The 11,744-nt window shown below is 43.9% G+C and overlaps 1 long non-coding RNA gene across 1 annotated transcript; it reads left to right on the top strand.

Moving 5' to 3' along the window:
• The first annotated feature begins 2,232 nt into the window (after nucleotides 1-2,232).
• LOC143208187 (uncharacterized) lies at nucleotides 2,233-11,413 on the top strand. The gene is made up of 7 exons (XR_013008860.1): nucleotides 2,233-2,369; nucleotides 2,643-2,745; nucleotides 2,865-2,975; nucleotides 3,066-3,176; nucleotides 3,268-3,368; nucleotides 10,663-10,776; nucleotides 11,303-11,413. It is a non-coding gene; the product is annotated as an uncharacterized LOC143208187 (long non-coding RNA).
• The last annotated feature ends 331 nt before the right edge of the window (nucleotides 11,414-11,744 follow it).

The raw sequence follows: 11,744 nt of genomic DNA on the forward strand, positions 1-11,744 counted from the left end.
AGTTGGTCGTGCGTACGTTTGGGCCCTAAACTAACCTAAACAATTATGTAGATTTATCTAGGGTAGCTCTGTTCGTTTATCTAGGATGGTTTCTGCCAGAGATGATATTGAACACCTGTTCGTCATCCGTAACAATTGTCTATCTAGATTTTACTAAAATTGATTTTAAATGTTATTTTCAAAATAGATCAGTCGAGATCCTAATTTGTTTTTTCAGCTTTTGCCTTTCTAATTTTTGGTTACTTATTTGTGATCACAATGTAGCCAGCTTTACCTAATTGGATTTTACTAAAATTGGTTTTAAATTTTTCTTCGGAAATAGCTATTGATCCAGATCAGTCGCATTTTTGCTTTATTTTACATCTAATTTTTGGTAGCCTACTTGTATTTGTTTTTTTTTTTTAGATAATTGCCTAACTAGATTTTACTACCATTGATTTTAAATTTTATTTTCAAAATAGATCAAAGTCGGATTCCTACTCTATATTTAAGCTTTTAGCTGTCTACTTTTTGGTTACTTGCTTGTGACAGCATTATAAATAATATTTGGTTTTACTGAATTTATTTTACATTTTTATTTCCAAACTGGATCCCAGTCGAGTTCCTACTTTATTTTAAACTTTCACCTGTCTAATTTTTTGGTTACTTACTTTTGATCACAATGTAAATGACTTTGTCTAATCAGATTTTACTAAAATTGATTTTAAACTTTCTCTTCAAAATAGATCAGTCGAATTTCTGTTTTATTTTACAACTTTTACCTAGATAATTTTTTTGGTATCCTACTTTGTAGTTGCATTTTAAATACTATTGTCTATTTAGATTTTACTAGAATTGATTTTAAATTTCCTCTTCAAAGTAGATCAATGTCGAATTTCTACTTTATTATACAACTTTTACCTAGTTAAATTTTGGTAGCCTACTTGTATTTGTTTTTTTTTTTTTTTGATAATATTGCCTAACTAGATTTTAGTACCATTGATTTTAAATTTTATTTTCAAGATAGATCAAAGTCTGATTCCTACTCTATATTTAAGCTTTTACCTGTTTACTTTTTTGGTTACTTGCTTGTGACAGCATTGTAAATAATATTGTCTAACTGGATTTTACTGAATTTACTTAAAAAAAAAAAAATTTTTTTTTTTTTTTTTCAAAGTAGATCCCAGTCGAGTTCCTACTTTATTTTAAACTTTTACCTGTCTAATTTTTGATTATTTATTTGCTGTCGCAGTGTAAATAACTGTGTCTAGTCAGATTTTTCTAAAATTGATTTTAAACTTTCTCTTCAAAATAGATCAGTCGAATTTCTGTTTTATTTTACGACTTTTACCTATCTAATTTTTGGTAGCCTGCTTGTAGTTGTATTTGATATAATATTGCCTAATTAGATTTTGTTAAGATTGATATTAAATTTTATTTTCAGAATATAGATCAAGGTCGTATTCCTACTTCATTTTTCTTTTTTCTTTTTTTTTTTTTTAAAGCATATACCTGACAAATTTTGGTCACTTACTTCTGGTAATAATGTAGATAACTTTGCATAGTAGGGTTCCACTAACATTGTTGTTTTTTTTTTCTTTTTCTTTTTCTTTTTAATTTTATTTTCCAACTATTCAGGATATCAACTTAATTTCTCATTTTTACTCGTCTAATTACGGTTACCCACTTGCCCTTGCTTTACGGCAACCCTGCCGAACTAGATTTTGCTGCAATTGATTCTAAGTTTGATATTGTTGGTTGAAAGGCCAATACGCGAGTCCTTATGGTAAAACGACACTTTGGCGACGAGTGCCAAAGCACCCGAAAAATACAAATTGGTAGGGGGTTGGGCGGGGGGCCGGGGCCCCGAGGCATCCCGAGAGGAAAAATCGGCCCGTAGCATTACCGTCGGAAAGCCGTGGGGCAGATCGCTTTTTGCTCCCGCCAGTAGTCAACAAGTAAGGGAGGAAAGACGTTAGTTACAATAAATAACGGCCTCGGCAATCCGAGATCCTCGGATCGTGCCCCGGTCCGGAAAAAAATCTTTTTTTCGTTTCCCTCCGTTATCGTTGCTGCCCTGCACGATATTGCTCAGTTGACAAAATAGATAATAATATCTTTTGGCCCTATTAGTTACCGAGCTCGTGAATATTTTCCTATCGTTCCGATCGTTCGCGTGTCGCTTTGCCCTCGTGCCGCGTTCGAATTGCGCGCCCTATGGACGCCATCTTCGGCCGCCTGTCGGTTTCTACCATTCTACATAACCTCGGGACGTTTCCGAACATCGTTCGTTGCTATTTCGTTCCTAGTAAATCGCGTAATTAACAATGATTGGTGCCCCGCATTTTGCTGATCGATTATGAACTTCCTGCAGCACCTTTGGCCACGAGGTACGTTAATTGTTTATTCATCTGTCGACTCTGATATATGTACGATTTGTCACAAGGCAGATAGTTCGTTAGTTAGGTTACAGTCGAAATATGCAAATGGCTCGGTGGGATGTGAGGGATTTGCCTGCGGTGCAGGTGAAGTCTCACTGAGACCCGTGGGTTTAGTTTACTTGTCAGAGTTTATGTGTGTCCATGTAAACTGTGTTCTTGTGACAGGTAGCTATTTTAGTTTTGTTTAGTTGACTGTATTTGCTCAACTGTTGTCCGTTTCAGGAGCCTTATGGTGTAAACAATCCATGCGGGTAGCTCAAGATACATCTCAGTGAGAAATGGCCATTCATTGTTCCTACGCTGCGTTATAGAAAGTTCTATTTTGGTACGTAGCACTCTTTCTTTAGTCAATTAGTATAGCCGATAATTATTTTATTCGTTGTATCTGTACTATGTCTCTTCCAACCCTGTCGACTGCAATTAAACATTTCCCATATGTTTCAGATACCGAACAATCGAAGAGTCTGCCTGGATTGTTCAACGATACGTCTGAATTGTAGATAAACGATCCATCGAGCCCGGTTTGCATTATTGAAATTGAAATTTATAGTCTTGGTATGTACCACATTTCTAGTAAAGTAATTTATTATAAAGAATAGCCATTTAGCACTGCCAACGACAATCAAACATTTCCACGTGTTTCAGATGACGTGCAGTCGATGGATCCGCGCGGATAATCCAACGATACGCCTGAATTGTGTATAAACGACCCACCGAGCCCGGTTTACATTCTTGAGATTGAAATTTATATCTTTCGTACGTACCGCTTTTTCTAGTGAAATAATTTATTGCCAAGAATAGCTATTTGGCACTGCCAGCGACAATCAAACATTTCTATGTGTTTCAGATGTCCAAGAATCCAAGAATCCATGCGTACGGCCCAACGGCACGTCTGAATCACAGATAAACCACTCATCGAGCCCAGTTATATTGAAATTTATATTTTTGGTACGTACCGCTTTCTAGTGGGATAATTTACTATAGAGAATATCTATTTAATACCGTGTTAGTCCTCCCCTCTCTCTTTTCTCGAATAATATTAAATTTACTTGATTATTACACATTATACTACTGCTCTCAAATAATTTTAGTTCTATATAAATTCACTCAGATTTTATAAATATCATTAATCCACTCCAATATCACTGGTTCTATATAAATTTAATTGAATTTTGCAAATTACGTTACTCCTCCCAAATAACACTGATCCTATGCAAATCTGGTTGAATTCCACAGGCTACACTACCTCAAGTAATATTAATTCTATATAGATTCATTCAAATTTTATAAATATCATTAATCCTCTCTGTTTAGGATTAAGCACATAGAAAATAAGGTAGTTTAAGATATCGATGTCGAGCGATACGGCCCTCAGCCGACCCCCCGCGTTACCCGTACCTCGGATTCGCGTCCTGCGAATCCGATGTACACAACGCCCGTGTTTTGGCGATTCCCGGTATCGCGTTCGTGATGCGCGATCACGTGACTCCCGAGACCGACCGTTAATCGCTCGCATTACCAGTTCATTAGACTCGTTCTAACAGCCATCCGATTAACACGTTTTATATCGCGCCCAGTTCTTGGAACTCTATAGACTGCCATTCGGGATACCTGTCTGTCTTAACTCGATTGTGCACCAGTTATAGTATACGCGATTGCAACGTAATAAATCACGGTTTGTTAACAACGTGCGACCTCTCTCTATATCATTTTCCTTCGTCTACTTCTTCCCGCTCACGCTTACCACATCATTCCCCAATCCGGACTCCCTTCTGTGTTTGTACCCGATCCTTTCGTCTTCCATACAGTCCACTCCTAAACCTAAATTAGTCCCGGGTTCCCAAACATACTGGTCCTTCGAGCCGGATTATTTTCTCTTGGTGTATCGCGAAAAGTGAGCACGTTTTGACGAAGAAAAGATGGCCGCCAAATTTGAAGACGTGATGTTGGAGCAGGAAGCCGCCATGAGGTCTCTCGTTCGTGTCCTTCCCAATGTGAAGAAGCTAGGACAGAACAACTTCACCGTGGCCAAACTCCAACAACGCATGGAGTTCCTGAAGGATGCCTATGCCCAATGTCGGGAAATTGATCGGCGCCTCCAAGCCTTTCGACGACTCGAAGGAGCTGAAAAGGTCGCCTATTTCAAAGACGAGCAGTTCAGCCTCTGCGAGGATGAGTACCACGTGGCCGCAGATTTCATTGCCGACCACATCGACAAGCTGCAAAAGTCCGGTCCAGCCTCGTCGGCTCCAACGATGCCTGCCGCAGCCCAGTCACGCAGCGATCTTCCCCGCATCGGCCTACCTACGTTCTCCGGAGAACCCACCAAGTGGGAAAGTTTCCGAGAATCGTTGTCCGACGTTAAACGACTTCATCATCTTAATTCGTGCGTGAAAGGCGAAGCGGAAAACCTTATCTGTAATCTCCCGGTTACGGACGCCAATTTTAAGATCGCGTGGGATACATTAGTTCAGCGTTTCGATAATAAACGCGATTTAATTCAAGAGCATTTGAAAACGCTCTATTCTCTTCCGCACGCTTCGGACGCAAGCGAGCTCAGATCCCTTCGAGATAAAGCCCACAAAACGCTTCAAGCTTTACGGAATTTAGAACGCCCTGTCGATACGTGGGATGATATGATCGTGTATTTGTTAGTATCGCGATTAGATAGATCATCTCGCAAGGCGTGGGAATTAAAGTTGGGCGAATCCATCGAATATCCGACATATGCCGATCTCGATAAATTCATCGCGACGCGAATTCGCGCGCTCGGCGCTCTCCAGTCGATTCCAAAACAATCGAAGCGAGTCGTTCAAACTCACGTCGCGACCTCCAACCGTTTGTCGCGTCCGCGTGACGCGCCCTTGGTGTGTTCGTTATGCAAAACCGAACATCTCTTAAACGCGTGTCCGCTGTTCAAATCGAAAACAACATCGCAACGGTTTGACTTCGTCAAAGGTGAGCGCCGTTGTCTCAACTGTCTGAGTCAAAAACATAGCGTCAACGCGTGCCCAAGCAAGTATGCCTGTCAAAAGTGCGGACGCCGACATCATACGCTCTTGCACTTTGACTCAACGCCCAACCGTTCCGACGTGCATGATCCATCATCATCGCCTGCTTCTCCTCCGTCGACGAGTAATCAGGTTGCATTGCATGTATCGTCGCACACCGCGTTCGCTACCCCCCGTATTTTGCTTGCTACGGCATGGGTCATTGTGACCTCCGTCGCCGGTCGGCGTGAATGCGTGCGAGCGTTGTTAGACCAAGGTTCCGCCACCACCTTGATGACGGAATCGCTAGCGCAACGATTACGCGTACCTCGTCGCCGCGTCTCCGTCGCCATTACCGGCATAGGAAACCGCGAAATCAATGCACGACACGCGGCAACAATCGAGATCGCATCAAAGCGCGGAACCGGGCCGACTCTATCAACCACTGCGTTGATTTTAACGTCATTAACGCGCTACGTCCCTGAGCGAAGTGACCAGTCGATCTCGTGGCATCATACGCGCGACCTTGATCTTGCTGACGAAAATCCGACGAGTTCCGATCCCATCGACCTTATTATAGGAGCGGATCTATACGGTTTTATATTAGTGGAAGGACTCCGCGCTGGATCCATGTACGAGCCAATCGCGCAAAATTCGATATTCGGTTGGTTTTTGTCCGGACCCGCCGGCTCGACCAAGTCCACGTCCTATCCAGTCGTCCCGATCTATCATTGCTCCCCGTCCGATCCGCTTGATCTCGACCTTCGTCGTTTCTGGGAGATTGAGGAGATACCGACTACTTCACATTTCACAGACGAAGAGCAAGAATGCGAACATCACTTTCGCACCACACATAAACGTGATTCGTCCGGTCGTTATGTGGTCCGTTTACCCTTCAAACGGAACCCTCCAAGCGACCTCGGGCACTCTTATCGAATTGCAGAACGAATGCTCTCCAAACTGGAACTTCGACTGCAACCCAAACCGAAACTCTATGCCGAGTACGATGACTTCTTACGCGAGTACCTACAACTTGGACATATGCGTAAGCTCCCTCCGTCGAGTATCGACGCCCCCCACGCCGTATATATTCCGCATCACGCGGTGATACGCGATAGCAGCGCAACAACACACCTTCGTGTTGTATTTAATGCGTCCAGCCTCACTAGCAACGGAACTTCGTTAAATGACCATTTGTTGATCGGACCCAAGCTCCAAACCGATCTTCCGACCATAATTCTTCGGTGCCGACAATATCGGTACGTATTAACGTCCGATATCACAAAAATGTACCGCCAAATACTGGTGGATCCACAAGACGTTGACTATCAGCGTATCTTGTGGCGGTCGTCTCCGTCGGAGCCCATTGGTCACTATCAGCTGCTGACCGTGACATACGGTACCGCTCCGGCCCCCTTTCTCGCTCTTCGAGTCCTACAACAACTTATAGAGGACGAAGGGTCCCAATTCCCCTTAGCCACGCGCGTTCTTCAACACCACCTCTACGTTGATGATTGTGTCTTTGGAGCGTTCGAGGAATCGACATTAATCGAGACTCGTAATCAATTGATTGCACTGCTCAGCAAGGCACATTTCCGTCTGCATAAGTGGACAAGCAATGCTTTGCATTTGCTTGCTGATATTAGTCCTCATGATCATGGAATAGTCCAGGAGAAAATCTTGCAGTCCGATGACACTGTCAAGGTCCTTGGTGTCGCGTGGAGTCCCGAAGTCGACGCATTCCGCTTCAAAGTCACGCTTCCGTCTGATGCCGTGTGCACCAAACGAGCGGTCCTGTCAAACATTGCTCGCCTTTTCGACCCATTAGGATGGGTCACTCCCACTACAGTGTATGCAAAAATACTCATGCAACAGCTGTGGGTGCAGAAATGCAGTTGGGACTCCCCACTTCCTCCGGTCCTTCTCGAACGCTGGGAGAGATACCGTTTAGAATTGCCAGTACTGAATTCTCTCTCAATTTCTCGCTGGACGCACCAGGATGTAAACATCAGCTCCTGTCAATTGCATGGCTTCGCTGATGCGTCCACATTAGCGTATGCTGCTGCAGTGTATCTGCGCCTCGTGACTTCTTCCGGTCAAATCGTCATCTCGCTACTCGCCGCCAAATCGAAAGTAGCTCCAGTCAAACCATTGACTGTTCCGCGGCTCGAACTTTCGGCCGCCCTTCTCCTTACTCATCTCGTCGTCTTCATTCGACAATCACTGCACGAGCTGCCGGAGAACGTCCCGTTTTATTGCTGGACGGACTCGACTATCACGCTTTATTGGCTTCGACAACCCGCGTCAAAATGGAAAACGTTTGTCGCAAATCGAGTGGCCCAAATCAATTCCACCCTACCCGATGCCATTTGGCGCCACGTACCGTCTGAGGAAAATCCCGCAGACTGCGCATCTCGCGGCCTGCTTCCGTCCCAACTACTGGCTCATGACCTTTGGTGGACAGGCCCTTCGTGGCTGAAACTCTCAACCGAACATTGGCCTTGCAATATTCCCGAGGCTCCGTCTGGCACAATCACCGAGGAACGTCCGACCATTCCGGTCAATCTTTGTCCAGCTCGTACGCCATGGGAGCTCCGTGATCGCTTCTCGTCTTGGCCAAAATTGTTGAAAGTCACTGCGTACATTTTTCGATTCGTAGCCCGAATTCGAAAACAGCCCGGAGTGAACTTCGTAAGTCCAGCCCTCAATGCGTCGGAAGTCCAACTCGCAAAAACCTTCTGGCTCCGACAAATGCAGCAAGAGCTCTTTCCTGAAGAGCTGCAAGCGCTTCGTCACCATCGCCCTCTCAATAAAAGGAGCAGTATCCTCTCCCTTAATCCATATGTAGACGAGGACAACCTAATTCGAGTTGGCGGGCGCCTTAAAAACGCCAAATTGTCGGAACGAGCAAAACATCCGATTATACTGAAATCCCATCCCTTATTGACGCTAATAATTGTTCACGCGCATCTGCGAGCTCTCCATGCTGGATCGCAGCTGACACTGAGCATTCTCCGCCAAGAATATTGGATGTTGCGAGCGCGTCCCACCGTCCGAAACGTTCTGCATAAATGCGTTAAGTGTGCACGCGAAAAGGCTGCACCGCAAAGTGCATTGATGGGAGAATTACCGGACTTTCGAGTTACGCGTTCGGCTCGAGCGTTTGTACATTGCGGTCTCGATTATGCAGGTCCGATTCAAACTCGTACGTCACCCGGCCGCGGTCAACGTTCTCGCAAATCGTATATTGCGCTATTTATTTGTATGGTCGTAAAGGCAGTTCATTTAGAACTCGTAAGTGACTATTCGACGGCTGCGTTCCTTGCAGCGTATAATCGTTTTTGCTCGCGCCGCGGCATTCCCAGTGCCCTTTATTCCGATAACGGCACAACGTTTAGGGGCGCCGATCGTGAGCTCGCGAGCGCGTTTCGTGCAGCAACTCGCGATCCCACGACGCTCAATCGATTAGCGCTCGATCGTGTCACGTGGCACTTCACTCCACCTTCCGCCCCTCATTTTGGAGGATTGTGGGAGGCCGGCGTGCGTAGCGTGAAGTACCACCTTAAACGAGTTGTTGGAGCCCACACACTCACTTTCGAAGAATTCGCGACGTTGCTTTGCCAGGTCGAAGCTTGTCTGAATTCGCGTCCACTAGCTGCAGTATCGGAAAACTTCGACGACTATTGTGCTCTGACGCCTGGGCACTTTCTGATTGGGGCAGCCCTCACGGCTGTTCCCAATCCATCGTTGCTCGATTTAAAAGAAGCACGTCTCTCGCGTTGGCAATTATGCCAACAAATGACGGAAAGTTTTTGGCGACGATGGTCGCAAGATTATATGCAGGGTCTCCAACAACGCGTTAAGTGGCAAACCCAAAAGCCCAATATTGTTGTCGGGCAATTAGTTTTATTACGGCAGTCTAATCTCCCCCCGTGTAAATGGGAGCTCGGCCGCGTCATCGAATGTCATCCCGGCGATGATGGCATCGTGCGTGTTGTGACGGTGAAAACCGCGCAATCCCAATACAAGAGGCCCATCGTAAAATTGTGTATTTTGCCGATCGACCTTCCGTCCGAGCCGCCTTGTCCGCTGCGCGGCAAGGCGCGACCAGTTGATACCGTACCGTAAACCGTACCGAGGTTCAACGGTAAACAGATGCAATACATGTATATAGTGTATATAAGTAGATATAAGCAACGACGCATCTGTCTAGCCCGCGACTCGCGAGACACCCGTGTGTTGACAACAGCTGTGTTCATACATTCGATCTTGCCTCGCCGACCGTTCACGGCGGGCGGCAATCGATCTTTAAATTCGCGTCACCGTCTCCTGTGTATCACTGGTTTCGTTGATTTCGGATTTCTCCAGAAATCCAAGGCGGGCGGTATGTTTAGGATTAAGCACATAGAAAATAAGGTAGTTTAAGATATCGATGTCGAGCGATACGGCCCTCAGCCGACCCCCCGCGTTACCCGTACCTCGGATTCGCGTCCTGCGAATCCGATGTACACAACGCCCGTGTTTTGGCGATTCCCGGTATCGCGTTCGTGATGCGCGATCACGTGACTCCCGAGACCGACCGTTAATCGCTCGCATTACCAGTTCATTAGACTCGTTCTAACAGCCATCCGATTAACACGTTTTATATCGCGCCCAGTTCTTGGAACTCTATAGACTGCCATTCGGGATACCTGTCTGTCTTAACTCGATTGTGCACCAGTTATAGTATACGCGATTGCAACGTAATAAATCACGGTTTGTTAACAACGTGCGACCTCTCTCTATATCATTTTCCTTCGTCTACTTCTTCCCGCTCACGCTTACCACATCATTCCCCAATCCGGACTCCCTTCTGTGTTTGTACCCGATCCTTTCGTCTTCCATACAGTCCACTCCTAAACCTAAATTAGTCCCGGGTTCCCAAACACTCTCAGATAACACTGATTCTGTATAAATCTTAATTGAATTTTGCAAATTATATTACTCCTCCCAAGTAACAAATGATCCTGTATAAATTTAATTGGATTCTGCATAGTACATTACTCCAAGTAATATTAATTCTATATATATTCAATCAAACTTTATATGTGGCATTATTCCTTTCAAATAATACTGGTCCCATATGGTTTTACTTAAATTTTATAAGTTATATTTCTCCTTTCAGATAGTATTAATTCCATATAGATTCACTTAAATCCTGCACACGATATTATTTTCTCAATGAAGCAATTGAACATTTCCATGTGTTTCAGATGTCTCACATTCCAAGAATCCACATGGACAGTTCAACGGCACGTCTGAATCACAGATAAACCACTCATCGAGCCCGGCTATATTTTTGAAACTTTTTTTTTTTTTAATTTTTGGTACGTATCGCTTCCCCATGTGATAATTTACTATAAGGAATAACCATTTAACACTGTGTTAAATCCTCTCCTTTCTTCTCAAATAGTATTATAGTATATCAATAGTATTAACTTTTTACTTGGATTTTACAAATTATACCACTGCTCTCGAATAATATTAATTCTATATAAATTCATTCAAATTTTATAAATATCGTTAAACCTCTCAAATAACACTGACTCTGTATAAATCTTAATTGAATTTTGCAAATTATATTACTCCTCCCAAGTAACAAATGATCCTTTATAAATTCAACCGGATTCTGCATAGTAGATTACTCCAAGTAATATTAATTCTATATAGATTCAATCAAACTTTATATGTGGCATTACTCCTTTCAAACAATACTGGTCCCATATGGATTTACTTAAATTTTTATAAGTTATATTTCTCCTTTCAAATAGTATTGATTCCATGTAAATTCACTCAACTCTTACAGACAGTACTATTTTCAATAAAGCAATTGAATATTCTTATGTGTTTCAGGTGCCGCTGCGCGGACATTACATTAGACTCCCGGAGACATTTTATGCTGTAGATGACTTTTCTTTTTCTATTAAATTCCGTATATCGCTTTGAGATGGTTTACGATCAACCCTACGTTGTTATGTATTTCTTATTTTTCCTACCTTACCATAGTTGGATTTCTTTTTTCTTTTTTTAGAGTGGTTTTCTATTGCTCATTCTAGTCTGTCACCGGTAGTCTTAGCTGTGTGATTGTCCCTGTGTCCCTTTTCGAACTGTTGTCGTATAGAGCGTCACGACACGATGTTCTCTCCGCACTGGTTCGCGATACAATCTAACCTAACCTTTTTTTTTTTTTTTTTATCGTGTGGAAATGCGTTACGCATACCCCGACCCCCCTGGGGGGGAGCCGGGGTTATGTGGGGCTCCCTCGAGGAGGGGTACACCCACAGCTCCCGGAGCC

The sequence above is a fragment of the Lasioglossum baleicum genome, chromosome 4, assembly GCF_051020765.1.
Source record: "Lasioglossum baleicum chromosome 4, iyLasBale1, whole genome shotgun sequence".
In the NCBI taxonomy this organism is placed as follows: Eukaryota; Metazoa; Arthropoda; class Insecta; order Hymenoptera; family Halictidae; genus Lasioglossum; species Lasioglossum baleicum.